General features: G+C 38.7%; 1 protein-coding gene and 1 pseudogene across 1 annotated transcript in view; one reads left to right on the top strand and one right to left on the bottom strand.

Annotated features, from left to right (window-relative positions):
* Nucleotides 1–23,972, top strand: part of LOC110439461 (uncharacterized) — a 1,085,403-nt gene that overhangs the window by 332,614 nt on the left and 728,817 nt on the right. The window lies entirely within an intron of this gene.
* On the bottom strand, nt 6,869–23,734 carry LOC103910606 (uncharacterized; annotated as a pseudogene).

The raw sequence follows: 23,972 nt of genomic DNA, 5'->3' as shown, positions 1-23,972 counted from the left end.
ATGTGCAATTTAAAAACAAAAATATGACACACACTAGACATAAACTAAACATTTAACTAATATAGTACAAGATTAATTAAATAATAGACACTAATAAACTGTGAACAGTTAACATATATCCTATTGTTCCAGAATATGACCAAGTTGAGGTATTTATTGTAGTGCAATTAGGTGCAGTATGGCGAAAGTGCAAAGTAGCAGCTTAGAGGTAAGTGTATTTTGTAAACATGTTACACGTGCAAGAAATATTAATATAAAAACATTGAGTTTGCTTTTCTCAAAGTTCCACAGATTTTTGTGTGTGTGGGCTGTGGATTGTGATTTTATAATCCAGTTTTCATGAGTGAGTTGAGCAGTCTAATAGCTTGAGGAAAAAAGCTATTTATGAGTCTAGTAGACTTGCAACGCATACTGCTGTAGCGTTTCCCAGTTTATGTGTGGGATGGGTGAAGTCTTTGATGATGTTTGTAGCTCTTTTGTAGCAACGGAGCGGGTATATGTCCTGAATGGATGGTAGGGCTGATCCGATTATCTTCTCAGCTGACCTCACCACCCTCTGTAGAGCTGTCCGGTCAGCAGCAGAGCAGCTACCATACCAGACTGAGAGACTGCTGGTGAGAATACTCTCAATGGCACCTTTGTAGAAGGTAGTGAGTGCCGGTGGAGGGAGGTTAGCTCTTCTCATCCTGCGCAGGAAGTGGAGGCGTTGGTGAGCTTTCTTGACCAGAGAGGTGGTGTTGGTAGACCAAGACAGGTCATTGGTAATATGCACCCCCAGGAACTTGGTGCTTTTCACTGACTCTACCACACTGCCATAGATGGTGAGGGGGGGGTGTGACCTGTGATTCCTCCTGAAGTCCACAGTTATTTCCTTTGTTTTATTTACATTGAGATGTAGATTATTAGTGTCACACCAGTTGATGAGTTGATGTACCTCATCTCTGTAGGCCGAGTCGTCGTCGTTGCTGATGAGGCCCACAACTGTCGTGTCATCTGCAAATTTGATGATGTGATTTGAGTTGTATCTGGCACCACAGTCATGAGTCATCAGTGTGAACAGCAGAGGACTTAACACACATCCTTGAGGGACCCCAGTGTTCATGATGATGGTCTGTGAGGAGTTTTCACCGACTCTTACTGTCTGTGGTCTGTTGGTGAGAAAATCTAATAACCAGTTGCACAGTGGGGTGCTGATGCCTACAGCTCTGAGTTTTCCCACCAGGTGTTGTGGTATGACTGTGTTAAAGGCAGAGCTGAAGTCAATGAACAGCATCCGCACACAGCTGTTTTTGTTTTCCAGATGAGCCAGGCTGAGGTGAAGTGCTGTTGCTATGGCATCATCAGTGGAACGCTTGGAACGATAAGCAAACTGGAAAGGGTCAAATGTGGCAGGTAGGCTAGATGTTATGTGAGCCTTAACCAGCCTTTCAAAGCACTTCATTATGATGGACGTAAGTGCTATAGGCCGGTAGTCGTTCAGTGTTGTGACTGGTAATTTCTTAGGTAGCAGGATGATAGTAGTAGCTTTGAAGCTTTCTGGTATAATGGCTTTACTCAGAGAAATGTAAAAAATATCTGTGAGAACATCTGTAAGTGAGTTTGCACAGTCTCTAAGCACTCGCCCAGGTATATTATCAGGACCAGGGGCCTCATGTACGAAGACTTGCGTGGAAATCTTACTAAAACATTGCGTACGCACAAAGCTGTAAATGTGCGTACGCAGAAAAAATTTCAGATGTATGAAACACTGCGTACGCCGAGTCTCACGCATATTCTTTTGTACATCCGAATGAACGTGAAACTGAGCGCAACATGCACGAGCACAAAACCCCTCCCTGCCTCCTCCCCCGTATGAATATGCTAATGACTATGCTAATGTAAAAACCCAACGAAAAAGCAATGGCAAAAGCAAGCAAAAAGAGAAACTTTGAACAGAATGTGAAATGGAGGTGCTGCTTTCGGAGGTAGACCGGAGAAAAGCGGTGTTATTTGCAAGTTTGTTCGGCGGAATTAACAACAAAAGAAAAAAAATAGAGTGGGAGAGTTTAGCTGATACGGTTAACACAGTTGGGTCTGAACAACGCACTGAGTGCATTTAAAAAAGAAATAGTGTGGTTTATATCTGTAAAATGTTGCAATACCCTTCGCAGTCTCAGTGGCGCGCTCGTAAGACGCATGTGATTATGTACTGACACGTTCGAGCATAACTCGGCTCGAATCCAGCGTCTGATGAATTCATTCTTCTTTTTTTTCCCCGCTACATGTCAGATTTTGCCCACTATTTATCACGAGAAAGACAAGTAGGAATCATCAATAAGTTTGTGCATCATATTTTATTTGCACATTTATTGAATGGAAATGTTTCTGATTCACGCATGCAAATGTATCTTCACATAGTGTCTTTATAGCAATGTGCGTGCAGTAGATAGCTCAGATTACATTGGGAAAACAGGCGACCGCTGCAAATTGTGCTTTAATGTTTAGCTGGTCAACTGTATGGTATGGAAATCTTACATACCTACTATATGAACCCGTCTCATACAGCTGCCATTGCAAGGATCAGACACTTTGTAGAGAGGAATTTAACACAACTGCCTCTAGGAGTCGCCAATGGAAATAAAACAGACACGCACAAAAAATGTGCGTACGCCTGCCAGAAACCTGCCGTGAACCTGCGCAAATTTCCACGTTCAGTTCATTGTTAGTAAATCCAAACGTGAGCGATTCTGAGCGTGAAACCTGGCGTACGCAAAGTTTTTGTGCGTACGCAGCGTTGATACATGAGGCCCCAGCAGCCTTCCAGGGGTTGACCTTTTGAAGGGTCCTCCGCACATCAGCAGGGTCAAGTTGAAGTATTACATCGTCCACACAGTGTGGAGCTTTTGTTGGAATGATGTTGTTGTTTACCTCAAAACGGCTGAAGAATGAATTGAGTGAGTTTAAGAAGACTGTGCTGTCCTCACACGGTGGAGGTATAGGCCTGTAGTCTGTTACTGACTGGATGCCTTGCCAGAGGCGTCTAGGGTCATTTATGTCAGTAAAGTGTGACTGGATTTTTCGTCCATAGGCACGCTTTGCTACTCTCAGGCCCCGGTTCAAGTTGGCCCTGGCAATTCTGAGGGCCTCTTTGTCTCCGGACTTGAAAGCTACATTCCGTGCTTTTAGAAGCTCACAAACCTCCCTGGTGGTAATGTGTTTTATGACGGTCACATCTTCTATGCATTTGGATATATATCCTGTCACAGATTCAGTGTATTCCGTTATATTAACAAGCTGGTTGGAAGTGGCAGCCTCCCTGAAAACAGCCCAATCTGTGCAGTCAAAACAGTCTTGGAGGGCTAAAGTGGCCCCCTCAGGCCAGGTTCGGATCTGCTTCACAGAAGCTTTGTTTCTCACTAACAGTGGCCTGTAAGATGGCATAAGTATAACAGAAAGATGGTCCGAGTTACCCAGATGGGGGTGGGGAACAGCTCTGTATGCCTGTTTGATGTTTGAGTAGACCTGGTCCAGAATGTTCTCTCCCCTGGTTGCAAAGTCCACATATTTATAAAAGTGTGGGAGTACTGTCTTTAGTTTGGCCTGATTGAAATCGCCAGCAATTATACAGGCAGAGTCCGGGTTTGAGTCCTGCATCGAGCTCACAGATTGATACAATGTAGTAAGTGTGTCTTTTGTATTCGCACTGGGCGGTATATACACGGCTGTAATAGTCACGGCTGAGAATTCTCTTGGCAAGTATACTGGACAACATTTAACTGTTAAAAATTCTATGTCTTCAGAACAGTGACTTCGGAGAACTTTAGCATTAGTGCACCAGTTGTTATTGATGTAGATTGCCACTCCACCACCTCGTAGCTTACCAGTGAGTGCGTGACTCCTGTCCGCTCTGAATGTTGTTAGTCCGTCCACCTGAATAGCGTTATCTGGAACGCTGTGGTTAAGCCATGTCTCGGTGAGGACGATGGCGCTGCAATCTTTCACCTTCTTTTGTGTATTTAGATCCAATCTGAGATAGTCCATTTTGTTTTCCAGCGAGCGAACGTTGGAAAGCAGAATCGCAGGAAGTGCAGGTCTGTATGGTTTAGCTTTTAGCCTTGCGCTAATACCCGCTCAACTCCCTCGCTTGCTAGGTCTAGCACACCGCTTGCGACGAGTGCTACGTCCCTCCCACCGCTTACGTCGCCTCGAGCATCGGCCAGTATCGGGAGGGGAGACCGCTGCTTTGCAGGCCTCTGGGTCTTGCAGTCGTAGGATACCTAGCTCGTCGAGAATTTTGTGATCCAAAGCAAACATAATTCCAGAGAAATCGTTTGAAAAGTTCGTGTTTCGTAGACCAAGCAGTAGGTCTCTCTTGTAGACTTTTCTCGTACATGACTGAGGCGATTCAGACGACACATTTAACATAAAACGCACATCGTTACACGGAGCCGGAGTAGCCGCTGCCGTACTGGGCGCCGCCATCTTTTTTTAGAGGTGAAGAAAGGATAGAAATGCACCACCTCTGCTCATGAGCTTTCAATTAGATTTGTCAAAATACACCAAAATCAACATTCACCACATCGAGACTGATTACAGCTGGGCTTTGATGCTGTGTGCGCTTCATGCTTTCAACAAAGAGAACATGAGCTGTTATCTTGACAGAGCATATCAGTTCTGCACGGGACAAAAATCATGGAATGAAATTAAGTCATTTACTATCCTGCACATTTGCTCACCGCACATTTTGAAAGCTGTCAGACAGTCAATCCGTAGGCAAACAGATGACAAGAGTCTGGGAGACTTTGCCACCTATGCTTTCGCCAGACTCCAAAATGCCGCCAACATGACACAAGCAACAATTGTGTTCCGTGCACTGTGTGTCCTGCTCACAAGCCCACAAAACACAAGCTGTGTTAAGGAAAGTCTGTCTCTTTTGGAAACTGTCATTTCAAAGGGCAAAGACAATCCACTTGAAGAAAATATGCAGCCTAAAGACTGGGAAATCTATGAGAGTAAGGAAAGGAGAAATTCATTGACCATCATGGCCAGATCACCATTCGTAGCTTATTTTAAGCAAGTTATGGAAAAAGTGAAGAAGGAAATATCAGATGGTCTATCAGAGTTGCCACAAGAGGACAACCCATACTTCTGTCCAAGCATCATCACTATCCTTTTTTACACCTAAGATAAGTCATTATTTGTAACTTTAGATGCCATGGTTTCTAAAACAAAATCTGTCAGTGTTATCTTCATTCTCATCTTCAGCGCTTTACAATTTTTAGCGGTAGTAGCTCTCTCTGTCATCCCAAGCCAGAAGGCATTGACTGAGTGATTGACAGCTGATATTTCAGTGCTAGAGCAGGGGTGGGCCAATAAGAAGAGCACGAAGGCGGGGAAAACATTACGGACTTGGCTTTGGTTACTGCAGCATGTTGACATGACAACTGTTTTAAACCATTCCTGAGCGCTGCGTTTCGCGCTTTAAGTGCAGGGATGCATTCTGCGTGAAATCAAAATGTGGTGAACATTTTGCAGTAAAAACTGGTCGCACACAACAATTTTTTGCACTCGCACAAATGCTCCCAAATATATTTTGAGGTCGCATATTTCGGGGGCATATGCGACCAAAATGGTCGCAATTTCGAGCCCTGTTGTATTTCCTCCAATCTATGACATATCTTTTTGATTTTGGGATCTTTGATTTTATTGATACTCTACTCTGCCTATTGTTTCCTTATTCTTGCTTAAACTTATTTGATCATATTAAAATATCTGGATCTTTTTATTACCATATTTAGTCTCTATATCTGGCAATATATCTGGCAATATTATATTCTTTTATTTCCAGCTAGGTTTTCAAGTTATATATTTCTACTAATTATAGCAAGGGATTTTACGTGTATAAAATAGAATTCCTTTATGTCTTTCTACCAGTATGTTACTCAATGACTCGAGTCTTGGTGTGTCGTTGGTAAGTTCGGTTAAATATCATTCTTTCATGTAAATCATGTAAATGTCCATCATCTGTAAATAAAGTCAAGAAGTTTTACCAGCCTCTCAGAGTTCTTTGTTAGGATCTGTCAGGTTTTACTCTTCTTTCAAACAGAGCTAGTGTTGTCCCTTTAAAAGTCACATAGTTTTCTCTTCTTCGATGTCACTCCAAACTTTGCCAAAATCTTTGTTTCTCTTTCCCAGAAATTCCTATAATGGTTTCTTCTTCGTTGTTTATCAGTTCTTTTTCTTTCAGATCTCTTGATGCCTGTCATCAAATTGTACATGACCTGCCCGTTTTCCAGAAAAGATTCTAAGTTTCGCCGGCGGTGGTGATTGGAACTTAATCCCCTTTTCTTTAAGAATTTTTCCTATTGGAGCAAAAGCCCGTCTTTTCTGTTGGAATTCAGGTGGGTAATATTGGTCAAAGAAAATCCTTTTTTCGTTCCACTGTATTACTTTCTTTATCCATGCAAAGTGGAAAACCAGGTCCTTTGTTTTGTTTTCCAGTAAGAATACCAACGCTGATCTAGGGTGTGCGTCAGCAGGTTGTTTTGGTCCGAGTACCCAGTGACACCATTGGATTGTAAGGTCCAATTCATCAAGTGACAGTTCGTTTTGCAATGAAATGCAATGCTAGCTGACGGGCTATTAGCTATCCTGTCCGTCTCTAATTTTTCATCTGTTGATTTCTCGTTTTTTTCAGGTTTCAATGGTTGTTTTGTCCTAGCCTTTTTGTTTTTGTCCCCCTTCATGTTATTTAAATATGGTTTTGGTTATTACATATGATGTAAAAAGAAGGATTAATACCAGTGTGTATGGGAGCGCTCTTTCTATGCTGCTACATGTGTTAACGCCATACTGGAAACCATCCCATGTGTTTCTTAAGCTGCCCCGAATGAGTAAAACTCTGCACACACTGATCATGTCTACGGTTTTTCTCCAGTGTGAATCCTCTAATGTGTTCACAGGGTTCCTGAGTGATAAACCTCTTACTGCAGAGTGAACACTTGTACGGTTTTTATCCAGTGTGAATCCTCTGGTGCTGTTTCAATTCTGCAGCAGTAATAAAAGTCTTCTCGCACTCCAAGCACATTTACTCTCTCACACCAGTGTGGATCTTCATGTGTTTTTTAAGGTGTGATGAGTGGGTGAAACTCTTCCCGCACCGAGTGCATGTGAATGATCTCTTTCCCGTGTGGATCCTAATGTGTTTATTAAGGTATGATGATTGGTTGAAACTCTTCCCACACTTAGTGCATGTAAATGGTTTTTCTCCAGTGTGGATCTTCATGTGTCTATAAAGTGATGATGATAGGCTGAAACTCTTCCCACACTGAGGGCATGTGAATGGTTTCTCTCCAGTGTGGATCTTCATGTGTCTATAAAGCGAGGATGACTTGCTGAAACTCTTCCCACACTGAGGGCATGTGAATGGTTTCTCTCCAGTGTGGATCCTCATGTGTTGATTAAGGGATGATGATTGGCTGAAACTCTTCCCACACTGAGTGCATGTGAATGGTTTCTCCCCAGTGTGGATCATCATGTGTTGATTAAGGTGTGATAAGTGGCTAAAACTCTTCCCACATTGAGTGCATGTAAATGGTTTATCTCCAGTGTGGATCCTCATGTGTAGATTAAGATTTGATGATTGGCTAAAACTCTTCCCACACTGAGGGCATGTGAATGGTTTCTCTCCAGTGTGGATCCTCATGTGTAGATTAAGATTTGATGATTGGCTGAAACTCTTCCCACACTGAGGGCATGTGAATGGTTTCTCTCCAGTGTGGATCCTTATGTGTAGATTAAGATTTGATGATTGGCTGAAACTCTTCCCACACTGAGGGCATGTGAATGGTTTCTCTCCAGTGTGTATCCTCATGTGTTGCTTAAAGGATGATAATTGGCTGAAACTCTTCCGACATGGAGTGCACTTGAATGGTCTTTCTCCAGTGTGGATCCTCATGTGTTGATTAAGGTTTGCTGAGTGGCTAAAACTCTTCCCACACTGAGTGCATGTGAATGGCTTTTCTCCAGTGTGAATCCTCAAGTGAATCTTCAGTTTGCTTTTGATTGCCAAACTCTTTCCACACTGAGTGCAGGTAAAACAACTCTTGTCTCTCACTTTTAAAATACCATCAGTCTCTAAATGAGTTTTGTCCTCAATCTTGACATGATGTTCCTCCTCTTTACTCTCCTCATAGTCTTCAATTAGGTCTGAAAAAAAAAGTTAAGTTTTTAGTAAATCATTAAAGCTCATCGAAAGCTGAAGTAAAAGGGCTCTAACACATTGGCTACACAAACCTTAATTTTAATGCACATTAAATGTAAAGACATAGCAGATCATATTTAGATTAATCTTGTCACATCAACCTCCTGGGGTCCATTACACTGTCACCAACTCGGTCCCAGTCATTCCCCTCGTTGGCCAGCAGAGGCCGCCATCCCCAGACTTCTAGCATTACATCATCCACCTAGACTGATTGTGCACACACCTGAACTGAATCTCGGTAATGACCCACGCCACCTATATAAGCCACACTCAAACCACTGTTCAGTGCGAAATCTTGTTTAGCCCCGGCCAGCATTACTGAGCGGTCTTTCCTGCCTGATCTCCTGTACATTACCACGGACTGTTTCTGACTCTGAATTGCCTTCTGCCTGCCCACGACCCTTGGTTGTTACACGGACTCTGAACCACGCTGCCTGCCCACGACCTACGCCTGTCATAAGGACTCTGAGCCACGCCGCCTGCCACTGATCTATGCCTGGTAAATCACTCTGTCTGTTAGCCGCCAGCCCCACAACCTTTATTGATTACTGTTGATGTGTGTTCGCACTTTAGTGCGTGTTGGATGTTTGTGTTTGACTGTGTCTAATAAATACTGCAAAATGGATCCCTCCATGTCAGTCTCCCTGTTACATACACACATGCACATTTAAGTGTATTCTTATATGATTTATCCCAGATCATTTTTGGTCATATTGATGAGACACAAATTTGAAAGCTGTAAATGGCCAGTTTTTTCATTTTGTATACATTCGTAATCACTCAAAACAACATGTTTTTGTAAAGCAGATAGGGAATGTTTTTCATTCTGTGCCTGAATGGTAAACCTGTCAAAAAAAACAGCTGAATCTCTGAGTATTTGCCTCCATAGACATGAGACATATCTGCATAAAGCCTGCACCTTTGAATGACAAATGTTCTAAGGGTTAGTAATCTACAGTGCAGAATTCTAATACTTAACAGTCTCAGATCATCAAACAAATGTGAATATTGATTAAAGAGAACACAATTAAACACATTGTGCAGTTTTTAAGGTTTTTATTCTTAAAAGGAAGACAAAGTACTGAACTACATAGCCTTGTGTGAAAATGTTTTTCCCCATTAAAACCTAACTTAACTTTTTCACACCGGCTTCAAGTTCTCTAGCCACACCCAGACCCGATTACTACCACATGTTTGCAATCAATAAATCACCTAAATAGGATGTGTCTGACAAAGTGAAGTAGACCAAAAGAGCTTCAAAAGCTAGACATCATGCCAAAACCTAAAGACCTTTAAACACAAATGAGAAAGAAAATACTTGTCACAAGGAAAAAAGAAGTGAACTCAAATGCAGAAAAACAATGTGTTTGGGGAGTGAGTCCTGGAATAAGCAAAAGTCAAAGTAAACATCTGGTCGAGTGAGCACTGAGAAAGTGCCGTGGGAGAAAACAACCAGACACTCACTCACTAGCATTCCTGCACACGAATACAGGGTGAGTAACAAAATAATATGCACACAAATGATCGATAACATACTGACAAACATGAAGGGAAATGATGTTGTATAAACAGGAAAAAAGGGAAACGAGAGCTCCTGTGACCCAGAACAGGAGAAGAGAGCAAATCTGTGAGGCATGGTGACAGTACCCCCTCCCTCAAGAATGCCCCCTAGCATTCCCTTAAGACTCACTGTGGACCTATTTAAACTGATCAATGAGAGAGCGGTCCAGAATATCCAAAGCCGGAATCCAACATCTCCCCTCTGGACCATAACCCTTCCAGTATACCCGATACTGATAATCTTTCTACCTCTCCTCCTCACATCCAGGAGCCAGTGCACTGTGTATGTGAATGCACCCTCAACCAGTCTGGGACGTAGAGTAGCAGAGGTTATGGGCTGCAGGGGGGAGAGAAGAATGGGCTTGATCTTAGACACCTGGAAAAAACGGATGAATGTCTTTAAACTTAGAGCTTAATTTGAACAAACACTAGACTGAGCACCTTGATAACAGAAAAAGGTCCAATGAATTTGGGTCTCAATTTATGTGAGGGAAAGCTGAGAGGAATGCCTTTGGAAGATAACCAGACTTTCTGACCACACATATATAGAGGGGGCAAACGCTGAATTTCTATTGCTAGTCCTTTTCTGGTGATCCTTCATGTCTAGAGGCATCTCTGAATGAACAAATGCATGAGGAAACAATGGCATCTGGTTCTTGGGAAGAGAATACGCTTATTTCACATGGCCACCATTTTAAACGAAAAACCATTTTAACGAAAGCTAGGCTGAGGTGGGAAAACACATGGAAGTATAGGATCAGCACTGTAAACATTGCAACAACTTGCGGTGGACTACAAACCTCCAGCTGTTGCCGCGATTTCAAAATGCAGATGATGTAAACATCACTTTAACATCATTTAGTTCAGTTTAATTTAAACACTTAAAAGCAAATTAAGCATCAAATAAAATTACAATCTCTTTAAGAGTAATACGCTTAAGTGTCCTCCTAGGATTCAGTTCACGGCACCAGGTAAACACTGTGGGGACGATTCCTTGCTTCGGCCTAAGTAACTGGGTGAGCGATATAACACCCTCGTGTTGTATGTAATAGAATTGTTCCGGTACTGAAGTTTTAAAAAATGGGATTTTAAAATGGGATTTTAAAAACATTTCCCGCTAACGTTTAGGTGCCGCTGAGCGTGTTCTTAAACAGCGCTGATTTGCCATAGTGTTCACTGGTGCCCGTTAAAAATGACTGTGATTAAGATATACAGCCAGGTACACAATGATCCTGTGCGACTCCAGGCGATACTTCCAGGTTTCTTCCCAACACAGCCTTGACACTGCTTTTAAAATGGCAGACACATAAAATCAGTCTACACAGAGGAATGGTAGTCTAAGCAGCACTGATAGGGAGACAAGCCCATAGACAAGATAGGAAGAGAGTTTTATGCATATTTGACCATGGTTAATCTAGACCTACAAGATAAGGGTTCCCTGCATGCAACGCAATGCAGGACCCTCTCCAGCTGCAGACTAGCTTGCTTGGCCTGGCCATTGGTCTGTGGGTGGTGCTCATGAGAGGCTAGCAGTCGCCCCTAGCTGTCGGCAGAATTCTGCCCAAAACCTAGATACAAATTGCAGACCCCTGTCTAGAACCATGTCAACTAGGAGGCCAAGAATACGGAACATGTGGTCCAAGACAATGGCTGCTGTTTCCCTCGATGAAGATTATTTGAGGAGTGAAATAAAGTGAGCTGCTTCAAAAATCTGCCCAATACAGTGAGGACTACTGTGTTGCCACTGAATGGTGGTAACCCAGTGACAAGCCAACAAAAACTGACCAGTGTTCCACACCATTGAGAGCCACCAGAACCATTAGCCCCATTTCCACTATCGCACCAAAAGCGAGGGAGCCCAGGCCAGTCGCGTTTCCACTGTCACTTCCAGGGCCTGATCAGGCTAAAGCTGGGCTTCTGTGGAGCGAAATGTAGGCTATAGCCTATTTTATTACTTGCCCTTATGTCCTGAAACACTTAACACTCTCCTTTCCTTTCGTTTTTAAATAAATTGCTCTTAGTCATTATATTTTCTAAACTTGAGGCCCTGGTATACTGAAAACTAACTGTCTTGGAGCTCCACCTTCCTTGATGTGTGGTGTCTTCCCAGTGATTTGTTTCTCATTCAGGGAGTAAGAAGGAGAACATCATCCAAAACAACACTAGCTACATGAATACACTGGAGAGTGGAGTACAGATGTATCCGCACCTGTACAATCACTTGCAAAGAGAGATTTTAAGCCGCTGAGATGCTGTTTGTCAGATGTTTATGAAACTATTCTTCTCTCAGCCGCTAGCAATGTTTACGGTAAACGAGATGAGCGCAACACATTTACAACCCCACCTACTGCAGTGTAGGAAAACAGTATACCATCACTCAGCCTTTTCAAACATTATTCAGACATGAAACATCCTGTGCTTGTTTTGCTGCATTCAGGTCATGTGTGCAACTTTTTGTCCAATTGTAAAGACACTGATCAGATCTGTACGGTTTCTCTCCAGTGTGAATCCTCTTTTGTGTTTTCAGATCTGTTAACTGATTAAACCTCTTGTCACAGTGTGAACACTTGTAGGGTCTCTCCAGTGTGAATCGTCTGGTGCAGTTTAAATTTGAGCTGTAATAAAAATTTTCTCACATTCAAGCACATATACTCTTTCACACCAGTGTGGATCTTCATGTCTACATTAAGGTTTGCTCATCAGTTGAAACTTTTCCCAACACACTGAGTGTATGTGAATGGTCTTCAGTGTGGGTCTTCATGCGTTTATTAAGGTCTGATGAGTTGCTAAAACTCATCCCACACCAAAGCTGCAATTACACTAGAGTTTGAGCATGAGAAATTCTTTTGTACGTTGCTGCGAAAAGGGGCGGGATTAAACAAAATGATTAGACATAAATGGTTTCTCTTCAGTGTGGCTCATCATGTGTCGCTTAAGGGATGATGATTGGCTGTAATTCCTCCCACACTGAGTGCATGTGAATGGTTTCTCTTCAGTGTGGATCCTCATGTGTAGATTTAGGTCTGATGAGCAGTTAAAACTCTTCATACACTGAGTGCATCTGAATGGTTTCTCTCTAGTGTGGTTCCTCATGTGTTGATTAAGGTTTGATGAGCAGTTAAAACTCTTCCCACACTGAGTGCATGTGAACGGTTTCTCCCCAGTGTGGATTCTCATGTGTTGATAAAGGTTTGATGAGCTGCTGAAACTCTTCCCACACTGAGCGCATGTGAATGGTTTCTCTCTAGTGTGGATCCTCATGTGTTGATTAAGGTGTGATGAGCAAATAAAACTCCTCCAACACTGAGTGCATGTGAATGGTTTCTCTCCAGTGTGGATCCTCATGTGTAGATTAAGGTACGATGATTGGCCGAAACTCTTCCCACACTGAGTGCAAGTGAATAGTTTTTCTCCAGTGTGGATTTTCATGTGTAGATTAAGGTGTGATGATTGGTTGAATCTCTTTCCACACTGAGTGCATGTGAATGGTTTCTCTCCGGTGTGGATCCTCATGTGAGTCTTAAGAATGTCTTTTCTTTTAAAACTCTTTCCACACTGAGTGCAGGTGAATTGATTCTTGTCTCTTCTTTTCAAAATATCATCAGTCTGTAAATGAGATTTTTCCTCAATTTTGACATGATGTTCCTCCTCTTTACTCCCCTCATTCTCTTCAATTAGGTCTGAAATAAATAAATAAAACATTAGTTTCCATTAAGTCTTAAAAACTATCAAAAGTGAAAAGACACTGGAAACATTGGCTACACACACTGTAATTTTAATGCACATTAAATGTAAATAAATCAGATCATATTTTGTTTGGTCCATTAACATGTACACATTTAAGCAGATTCAATTCATCTTTATTTATCTAGTGCTTTTACAATGTAAACTGTCAAAGCAGATTAACATAAAAGTTATAGTAAATGGGCTCTATGCACAAACTCTGCTGACGTGTTTCCGGTAGAATATCAGTCAGGCTCTTCCGCATAGCGAAATCGTTCTACAGTGAAATCTAATAGCGGTGAAACCTAAACAAATCAGAGCATGGCAAAGAAGGAAGATTGAAGGATCTAGTGCCAGTGGATGCTCAGCATCTGAAACATCATTATTGTTGATTAATACACCAGATCAGACTAATAATCACAGTGAAGAGGTAGAGTAACTGAAAGGAGACTGCTTCAATGCTACTTTTAGTGATGTTAAAAGATTCTAAAGGTACAGTAAAAATGATGTACTAGAATTTAACCCAGATGAAAGTAGTAACAAGTTGTAATTGTATTTTATATAAAATATTAAATTTTTAACCATATTATAGTAAATTATATTATACTGTATATACTGTATACATGCATATACACACCCACATCAAACATTCTAGTATCATATAAGAGGTCAATAACAAACTAAAACAAATATGTTAAGCACAAGTCTTTATACTCAAAGCCAAATGCATTTCTATCTGATTTATTCATTTACATCCTACAACATCTAGAGTAATGCGTTCAGAGTAAGAGCAACTGTGAGGGAGAAGCCATCCTTCACAAGACTATAGGTCCACACTGAGCATCTCATCCACAGGGTGAAGCAACAAGCTGGACAGTCATCATCTCTTTCTATTACAGCGAGCATCAACCAGATTTACACAATGGCTTACCTTCTGCCCATCAGTAAAAGTTTAAGCTAAAGATTACAAACATAAATAACAGAACAATTTGAGTGAACATTTGCTCTGCACTAATGTAAATATATAAATCACTGTAGATACTTGCACTAATGTAATTATGCAGAGTTTATTGTGCAGAATTTTGTGATGTACCACCTCCGCCTTCAAGCAAAAATCAGGCAGGCAACTTCTGTCAGACCCCCAGTGATGCTCAATAATGCAAAATGCATTTGTTTCAAGTAGCAAAAATGTAACAAATGGGATACCCTCTTAAACAAATTTTCAACAAGGAAAACCCCAAACTATCTAAATATAAGTAATTAGACATTTGCACTGCAGCATAAATATAAATAATTTTTTTGACACGTGTAAATTTGACAATTTTAAACAAAAAAAGTTGTGTGAGTGTGTTTGTTCAAATCTGCAGTCATCTTGACAGGTAAAAGTAAAAAAAAAAAAAAAAAGTTTGGCTTCCCCTGAAACAATTTGATGTTATTGTAGATGAGCTGGATCCCGAGTATAAATAACCATCCCGAGTATAAATAACCTTTCACTCAAACTTTGCAGCTTATCTGACTTTACTATCAGCCTGAAATGCTGATCTCCCGTCACTCCACTCTTATAGGACAGTTAGAAATAACCCATAGTAACGTTCATACTTATGGATATTAAGGACACAATGTCCACATACATGTAAATAGATAAACAGACTGATGGATAGAAATGATACAGGTAATTAAAACAACATAAAAATCAATATGAACTATGAGAAAAACAGATACGGCTAGCATTTAATTGCTTTTCTTATATATAGCATAATAATACTCACCCTCAAAATGATCGATGCAACTCGAAATGTAGAATTTTAACCCCTTTTCTTCTTTGCTGTTTGGTGTGACAGCTCTCTGTCTCACGATTCCATTATTGTCCTTCATGGTATTGCAAGGAAACTTATAAACAACGAGTGTAATCTATCATCATCAACTGCGCCATCCGCTTACAGTGATCGCGGTGCTGTACCAGAAGTTGACATGAGGGCTAATCACAAACGCGGAAGAGATCTTGCATAGAGTCCATTAAAACTGTGTCAGTCGAGGGGGCGCTGCCGAGCGTGATGGAGTAAACACGTGTTTTCAGCGCTCCTATATAATCTTTAAAAATTGTTATATTAACAGCTGTTTAATGTCTGGGAATGAACAGTATTTGTTCTTGCAAACAAACAGAAGACCACGTTGATTAAATACAGTCAAGGATGGCAGCGAATCTCCATAAATACAAGTATTCTGGCCCTACCACCGTTGTGACGATACAAATACTGTCTTCGAGAAGATAAAGGCGGACATTCTCTGCTCCTTAAGAGTGGACAAATGATCTGTAATAACGAAAAAATTGAAGAACGCATTGACAAAGGATTTTGATGCACTTAAATCTGAACTACAGGCTATGAGACCCGAAATCTTGATTAATGCCAAAGCTGTGCGTTCTGAAATTGACCAAAGAAAAGAGAACATTAAGGATGTAGAGGGAGGACTCTCAACTTGGTTAGACGAGATGGTCACTCTCCAAGCAACTGTAACTAAACTCACAAGGCACGTTGACGACTTAAAAGAAAAATGTGAAGATATGGAAGGGCGCATGAGAAGGCGGAAATATGCGCGTTACTGTAATCTCCGAGCTCCCAGGATCAAAACTACAGCAGTATTCAAACTGCTAAAAAAAGTGCTTCAAATGAACAGAGATGTCAAAATTGACCACTCACATCATAGCCTTGTTCCAAAAAGGCCAGGGGACAAGCCTTGTACCATAACCGCAAAGTTACATTACAATATAGATGCCGTGGAGATCTTACAAAAAGCCAGAGAACGCGCACGGCTCATTTACAACGTTAATCAAATCACCATCTTTCAGGATTACGCCGCCAATGTTGCAGGGGCAAGAGCAGCCTTCACTGATGTCAGGAGAGCTCTTCGGGGGCGACAGGACAAGCAATATGGACAGCTTTTCCCGGCAAGGTTCCGAATTTCACACAATGGAAAAGAAAAGTGGTTTCATTGTGTCCGAGGCAATGGATTATTTGAAAAAGAAAATCATATCTGACAATCAATCTAATAGTTGACACTTATTCTACTTGAAGATTACAACACTAAACAATAAGTATCCTGCCTTCAAACTTATTAGGTGATAATCCACTCTCGACTCCTTACGTTGCATTTGACTGATCCTTACAATTGATTTTTATGAGGTATGAGGTATTTGTTTTCTTCCATGGTATGAACAGATTAGCTAACTTTATACAGCAGTTTTTATGCTTGGAAAAACACGTGTCTGTTTATGAAGCTGTTTATTTTGAGTTTCAAAAATTATGGTTCTGTAGGAGTCTGAAACACTGCGTACGCCGAATAACACGCATATTCTCGTACATTCGAATGAACGTGAAACTGAGTGCAACACGGAAGAGCGCAAAACCCCTCCTTGCCTCCTCCCCCGAATGAATATGCTAATGACTCTACTTTGGCAAAACCCAACAAAAAAGCAACGGCAAAAGCAAGCAAAAAGAGAAACTTTGAATAGAATGTTAATTGGAGGTGCTGCTTTCGGAGGTAGACCGGAGAAAAACGTGTTATTTGCAAGTTTGTTCTCCGGAATTAATAACAAAAGAAAAAAAATAGAGTGGGACAGTTGAGCTGATGCTGTTAACACAGTTAAGTTTGAACATAGCACTGAGTGGGTTAAAAAAGAAAAAGTGAGATTTATAGGTTTAAAATTTTGCAGTGTCCTTAACGGTGTGAGTGGCGTAGCTTGTAAAACGCATGGTAAAATGTTTTGACACATTCGAGCAAGAACTCAGTTTGAATCCAGCCTCTGATGAACTCAAAATAATAAAATCTCAATCTTCAGAACTTGGACCTGTGGACGTATGGCGAAGCAATTTTCCAAATCACAAAGACTTCACATTCTATTAACATAGCCATCAGTCTTACTCCAGAATAGATTATTTTTTCACTTCCAGAGATAAGCTGCACAGAATAACTAGCATAAAGATATTACCGATGACCACGTCGGACCATTTACCAATAGAAATATTATGGGACTTAGGTAATAAGCATACTTCCAAACAATGGAGACCTAACACTTCGCTCCTCAATGATAATGAATTTATTTCATTGATCACAAGTGACCTTAAATTAAATTAAGTATAAATGACACCTCAGACGTATCTCCACTAATTGTATGGGACTGCGCAAAAGCATATACTAGAGGTAGGCCTAGAAAAACAGGGTATCAGTATATTGTAAGCCCATAGGTTCAAATAATCCTTTCCAGTCATCTGTGTGTTTTGTTTTCTTGGAGTTTCAGTGCACTTTACTGATGCGTATCTAAAAACAGTTCGCGGAGAGAAAAAAGAGAGAATGCTTTTTGGCATTATAATATTATACAGTTAATGACGGTATGTAAGAGTCTATATGTTGTTCTGAGTTTGTATGTTGAGCGGTCTACAAACTTTGTGTTTAAGCTGGCCTCTGCTGATGAAACTGCAAACTATCTACAGTAAACTTTCTTTTAATTGAATCTCTGAATCCTGCTCTTTATCTGATAGACTTGGTGTCATGGCTTTGCGGTTAAAAAAATGTGGTTATAATGAAAGTCAATGGGTCAAAAACAGCCAAGAACATAATGAAAGGGTATAGGGCTGCACAATTATCATATTACTATCATGATAACGATATTTGTGGTCCACAGTCAATAATTAAATATAGTCATGATTTTACAGTATAAACACCCAGCCATTATTTTAATGAGTGGAGTTTACAGATTGTAGCACAACACAAGCATGAGGTGACTGTGTCTAGATTGCAAGTGTTTTTTTCAAGGAATGTAATGGTGATCAGGTAGCCTTTGCTTCTGTTCAATTCACCTTTATTTGTATAGCGCTTTTACAATGTAGATTGTTCAGTTCAAACTTCCCAAGGTAACACAACAAACCTCATTAACCACCTTGAAAGCCATCACAAAGTGGCTGTCATCAGTGTGTTAAGTGTAGGAGAATTCTCCTTTGCATTTTTTATGCATTACTAATATCACTAAACCAGACAACATTTGTTTTATAAGTTACCAAATATTCACAGAGATTCAGCAGTTTCTTTTTCAGACGCATTTGCCAGTCTATAGACAAAAGACACTATTCTATAGTTTCTATGTAAAAAAAATAAAAAGAAAAAAAGAAGTCATTGTGGCCCTGTTCACACGAGTATTCAGGTTTGTTTTCATCAATCTGATGCAACTTTTATTATTTACAAGAAAAGAAAATGCAACTAAAATTTTCAGATCAATTAACTAACTTAATTAAAAGACTAGCCTTTTAATACATGTAATAATGGAAATAATAACTAATTTCCTTTATTTCCGATTAGACGATGTACTTTATTCAGTTTTAATAGATATATATGCTTTTTTTAAAGTAACATTTGTTTAACAAATATTAAATGGCATTCAATTGCAACATTTAATTTTTTTTCCTAATGCTGATATTGGTTGGGTAATAAAGCATGATTTAGTTTAGCTTGCATGTGTGGACATAGTTTGACGTCTTTACCTAAAACTTTAAACATTTATTTAAAATAAAACTGAAAGAAAAAAGGAGACTGACATTTAATTTAAACCACTTGTTTGGTTCTTAAGCCATGATCTGTCTGCATTAATTGAAATGGTATCGTTGCCTGACCTTCATTGATGAAATTGAATTATGAATTATGACATCCTGTCGCCGGGTCTGCTATAGCGATACTTTATGGTTTGAGAAGAAACAAAAGAGGAAACTGTGGATGAAAACCTGTTTGGGAAGACGGGGATAACATGAATTATCTATTCTTCAATGAGAAAAGACCGCAGACACGACACCATGACGGCATTTATTATACAACGCAGGTCGTGTTTATGATGATTAATTTTAACAACTAATATTAATAACTTATCAATAACTCCTCTCACTTTAAACTTTACCTTTTAGAGCTTGTTCTTGTTGGCGCAATATGGGTTTATTACATGTAGGCTATGAATCAGATTATGAAGAATGATTAAAAACATGCTTTTTCTTTGTATCATCCTATCGGTCAGGTGTTTTATTTATTTATTTATCTATTTTTAAATAAAAAAACAAGCCCTGCAAATTGTTTCATCCAAATTATTGGTTCGCCTTTCTCGTACGCCACAAATCCAAAATGTTCCCAAATAGGCAATGTAACAGGTTTTCCAAAGAGTTTCATGGCTGAATTTGAACTCGCTGAATCGCCTCTAACGTTATATTCATAAATGTAGTCCTTGGCAACATCTGTAACAAAAAAAAAAAAGAAGCCCAGTGCTCTTTTTTTATGTCACTGGAAAACGACTGAATCAGCTGGTGTGCGTGAGTCATGTTGCTGTCGATGTTATAATTGTAATTTTAAAAATATTATGATATTCAAGATCTGTAAAGTAATACAGCTCTGGATTGAACCAGCAACCACAAGTCTCCTCCATCATTAAAAGTTTGCCATAGTCACCTTGACAATCCAAACACTGCTGTCACCTCAACAGAAACCCTGCAGTGCTTTCATTTGATTAAAGAATAAAAAAGATGAGACTGAGGTTATACGCTTTTTCCCGCTCGAGCACACAGCGCGCAACAGCAAAACACTTGCGGTCGTTAGTAACTATTCAACATATGCCCCTTATGCAGCCAAACTTTAAAAATATATAAAGTATTTTTTTTATTGTTTTATTGTTTAACTGATAACATTAATCGGTTACAAATCGGTTACAAATGCACTATAATTAAACTGCATGTGCAGGCTCTGAATTTTTTTTTCCCCTCAGGGCCGCACACCGGAGATCCGGCATGGTGCCAGAATACTTTAAGCAAACAGTCACACTACTTGCTCTACATACAGGTGTGTTAATGACTATACATACAAAGAAAAATAATAAAATTAGAAAATATGACTTTGCAACATCAAGGATTTGGCATGGGCCAGTTTAAGATTCTGATGGTATGATAAACTAAAATATATTTTCTTCTCAGAAACTTATAAAATATTTTGGAGCAGTAAACATGTCAGGCTAAATCATTCAAATGAATCACAGATTTATTAAAAAGGCACAGCAGAAAATGTTGGCGGTTTGTAAAACATTGACTTTTCCAAACAGCGGTAAACCTTGAACATGGTTATCGCCCCATGCCTAAGAAGCATAACTCTGATTTTAGGATCTGAAAATTAATTTTTTTAAAAAGTCTCAAGCAAAAAGATTCCAATGGCGCCGCCTGCTGGTGTATAAAGAATATGGTCAATAATCTCAGATTGTTCAATGTTTTATAACAACTAATTATTTGAGTGTCTATTTCATTCAGCATATTTAATATTGGGGGCATCCACATTTTCTGACATACTTTAAACCAGGGTTTCTGCAGGTTTCACCAAGATAAATTTAAGACTTTTTACGACATTTTTAAGACCATTATGAATGAAATTTTAGACTCATATAGGTCTAAAGGCTAAATAACTTTTCAAAATACCCAGATGAAAAAAAATTTTATTTGCCAAAAAATATTATAATTTAATACATTTAATAATACAATAATAAATTAATCATATTTTTATATATATTTTAGATATTTCTTTGAAAAAAAATAAATAGTGTGTAAAAACAAGCAAGCTCTACTTGTATTCTAACATAAACATACTTCATAATAATAAAACATGGACAAATGTTTTAAAAGTTTAAAAAAACTACAATAAACTAAATCTGTCCAGGTTGATGTCCTCAGCAGTAAATACATGGAGCACGTTTAAACAAATGTTATTGTAAGGAAAATAATAAAAACAGATAAATTATAAAACAACGTTTTTAGGATCTAAAAATTTATTCTTTAAAAAAGTCTCAAGCAAAAAGATTCCAATGGCGCCGCCTGCTGGTAAATGAAGAATATGGTCTATATTCTGAGACAGTACAATGTTTAAAAAAATTAATTATTTTAGTGTCCATTTCATTCAACTTGTTTAATATTAGGGGCATCCACATTTTTGACATACTTTAAACCAGGCTCTCTGTGGGTTTTACCAAGTTAAATGTAAGACTTCTTAAGACATTTTCAAGGCCATTATGAATGAAATTTTAGACTCATAAAGGCTAAAGAACTTTTCATATGGCCCAGATCGAAAAGGTTTTTATTTGCCCCATCAAACAAATATTACAAGTGAATACATTTAATAATACAATAATAAATTAATAATATATATATATATATATATATATATATATATATATATATATATATATATATATATATATATATTTAATATATTTTAGATATTTCTTTGAAAAAAAAATAAATATTGTGTAAAAACAAGCCAGCTCAACTTGTACTCCAACATAAACTTTCTTTATAATAATAAAAAATGAACAAATGTTTTAAAAGTTTTAAAAAAACTATAATAAACTAAATCTATGCAGAACAATCTGTCCATGTCGATGTCCTCAGCAGTAAATACATGGAGCACATTTAAACAAATGTTATTGTAAGGAAAATAATTAAACCATTATGATGAATAGAGTTAAAATGAGTCTTCTATGAGAATACTGTAGGTCAAGTATCGCCAGCTCAGTTAAACCTTTTTAAATGTATTGTTTTTATTTATTTTATATAGTGCCAGTGCTCAATGACGCTTAACAAACAGTAGGAGAACAAGAAAAGCAATAACCTTAAGAAGGTAGAGAAAATGGGAGACTAATAATAAATAAAAGAAAGACAAAAGACACGAGAACAAGAGACAAAAGAAACTTTTTTCGGTCTTTCAATGAGTGCTTGTGTGCGTTTAGGAGAACTAGGCAGCACACTCAGGGCTGCAAGATGGATTTAATTCAGTATTCTTATTATTAATATATCTGAATGAGGATCAAATGACTGAGTTGGTGTTTGAGAGTGAAAACCAACCTGTTTGTTTCTGCAAATCTTCCTGTTTGACTGTGAATGTTTCTTCAATCTTCACATCTTCACTCTCCTCTTTAATAAACGCCATCTTTATAACAGTGTGGAGATCAGTTGCTTCAGCAGGAGTTTTTCTCTGCGTTTGGACACTTTATCCTGTTTAAAATGAACAAAACAATAAAAACTTCCTGTTTAAAATAAATAAAACAATGAACAGAAACAAAATAACTTCTCTTTAACACTTGCTTCAACAGTTTCTATTAATGAGAGTAATTAACAAAAAGAAATCAGGTAAAACGTTTCTTTAAAACAGAAGTCTCTATATTGTTTACCATGTACTTTGAACATTCGATCGGAATTAGCATGCAAGTGTGACTTAAAAACAACATTAACAATGTTTATTTGACTGTGACCAATGTTGTACTTTGATAGTCATTGAATTCTAATATGATTTCACTATTTAAAGTTTGCAAATAATACTTTTCTGAAATTATATTATTAGGGGAATGTCTGAATATCTGAATATAAAACCAACTTTACCTCTGTAGATAATTGAGGTAAAGTTGGTTTTATATTTGGGTATTCAGACATTCCCCTTAATAATAAAATTTCCTAAATGTATTCTTTGCAAACTCTAAATATGGAAATCATATTAGCAGCTAATAATTACCAAAGTACAGCATTGTTTACAGTCAATTAGATAGTGCTAATGTTGTTTGGAAGTCATACTTGCATGCTAATTCTGACCGAATATTTTCAGTACTGCTAAATAAATGAATGTGGGGGTCGCAGGTCACTGGCATTATAGAAGTAAAGTTGGTTTTTATATTTGCACATTCAGACTTTCCCCTTAATAATATAATTTCATAAAAGTATTATTGCAAACTCTAAACAGTAAAATCATAATAGCAGCAAATGACTATCAAAGTACAACATTGTTCACAGTCAAATAAACAGTGTTGATGTTGTTTTCAAGTCATACTTGCATGCTAATTTAGATCAAATATTCAAAGTAACATGGTAAACAATATAGAGACTTCTAAATGAACAAATGTGCGAATATAAAACCAACTTTGCCTCTATTTTAAAACTCGCATTACACACTTTTCTGTTTCAATCAAAAGCCCTCGGTTACTGAGAATAAAATAGTAGTAGGCTGTATAAATGGTTAAAATAATAATTCCAACAGCGGGTACATAATGTAGCATCGGATGAAAAACCTGAAATTAAATCGGGTTATATCCGTAAACATTTAAAAACACAAACCTTTCTGCAGTTGAATCAAAGCGCTGAAGCGGCGCCACCTGATGACGTCACACACCACGCCAAAATAAAAGTCTTTTTTGTTTAGCTTTTTTGCCCCTTACTGTTGCAGTCATGACTTATTGACACATTTCTTTCTAGTTTTTCACTCTATACTATTTCTGCTCTCTCTCTCTCTCTCTCTCTCTCTCTTTCTCCCCCTCACATTGTAGGTGCTTTATTGGCATGACAAATAACTACATTCGTATTGCCAAAAGCAGTGCAACGACACTGCGTAAAAA

This window comes from Danio rerio, chromosome 4 (genome assembly GCF_049306965.1).
Source record: "Danio rerio strain Tuebingen ecotype United States chromosome 4, GRCz12tu, whole genome shotgun sequence".
Taxonomy (NCBI): domain Eukaryota; kingdom Metazoa; phylum Chordata; class Actinopteri; order Cypriniformes; family Danionidae; genus Danio; species Danio rerio.
The sequence above is the reverse complement of the archived record's forward strand: the minus strand, read 5'-3'. Positions and strand labels throughout refer to the sequence as shown.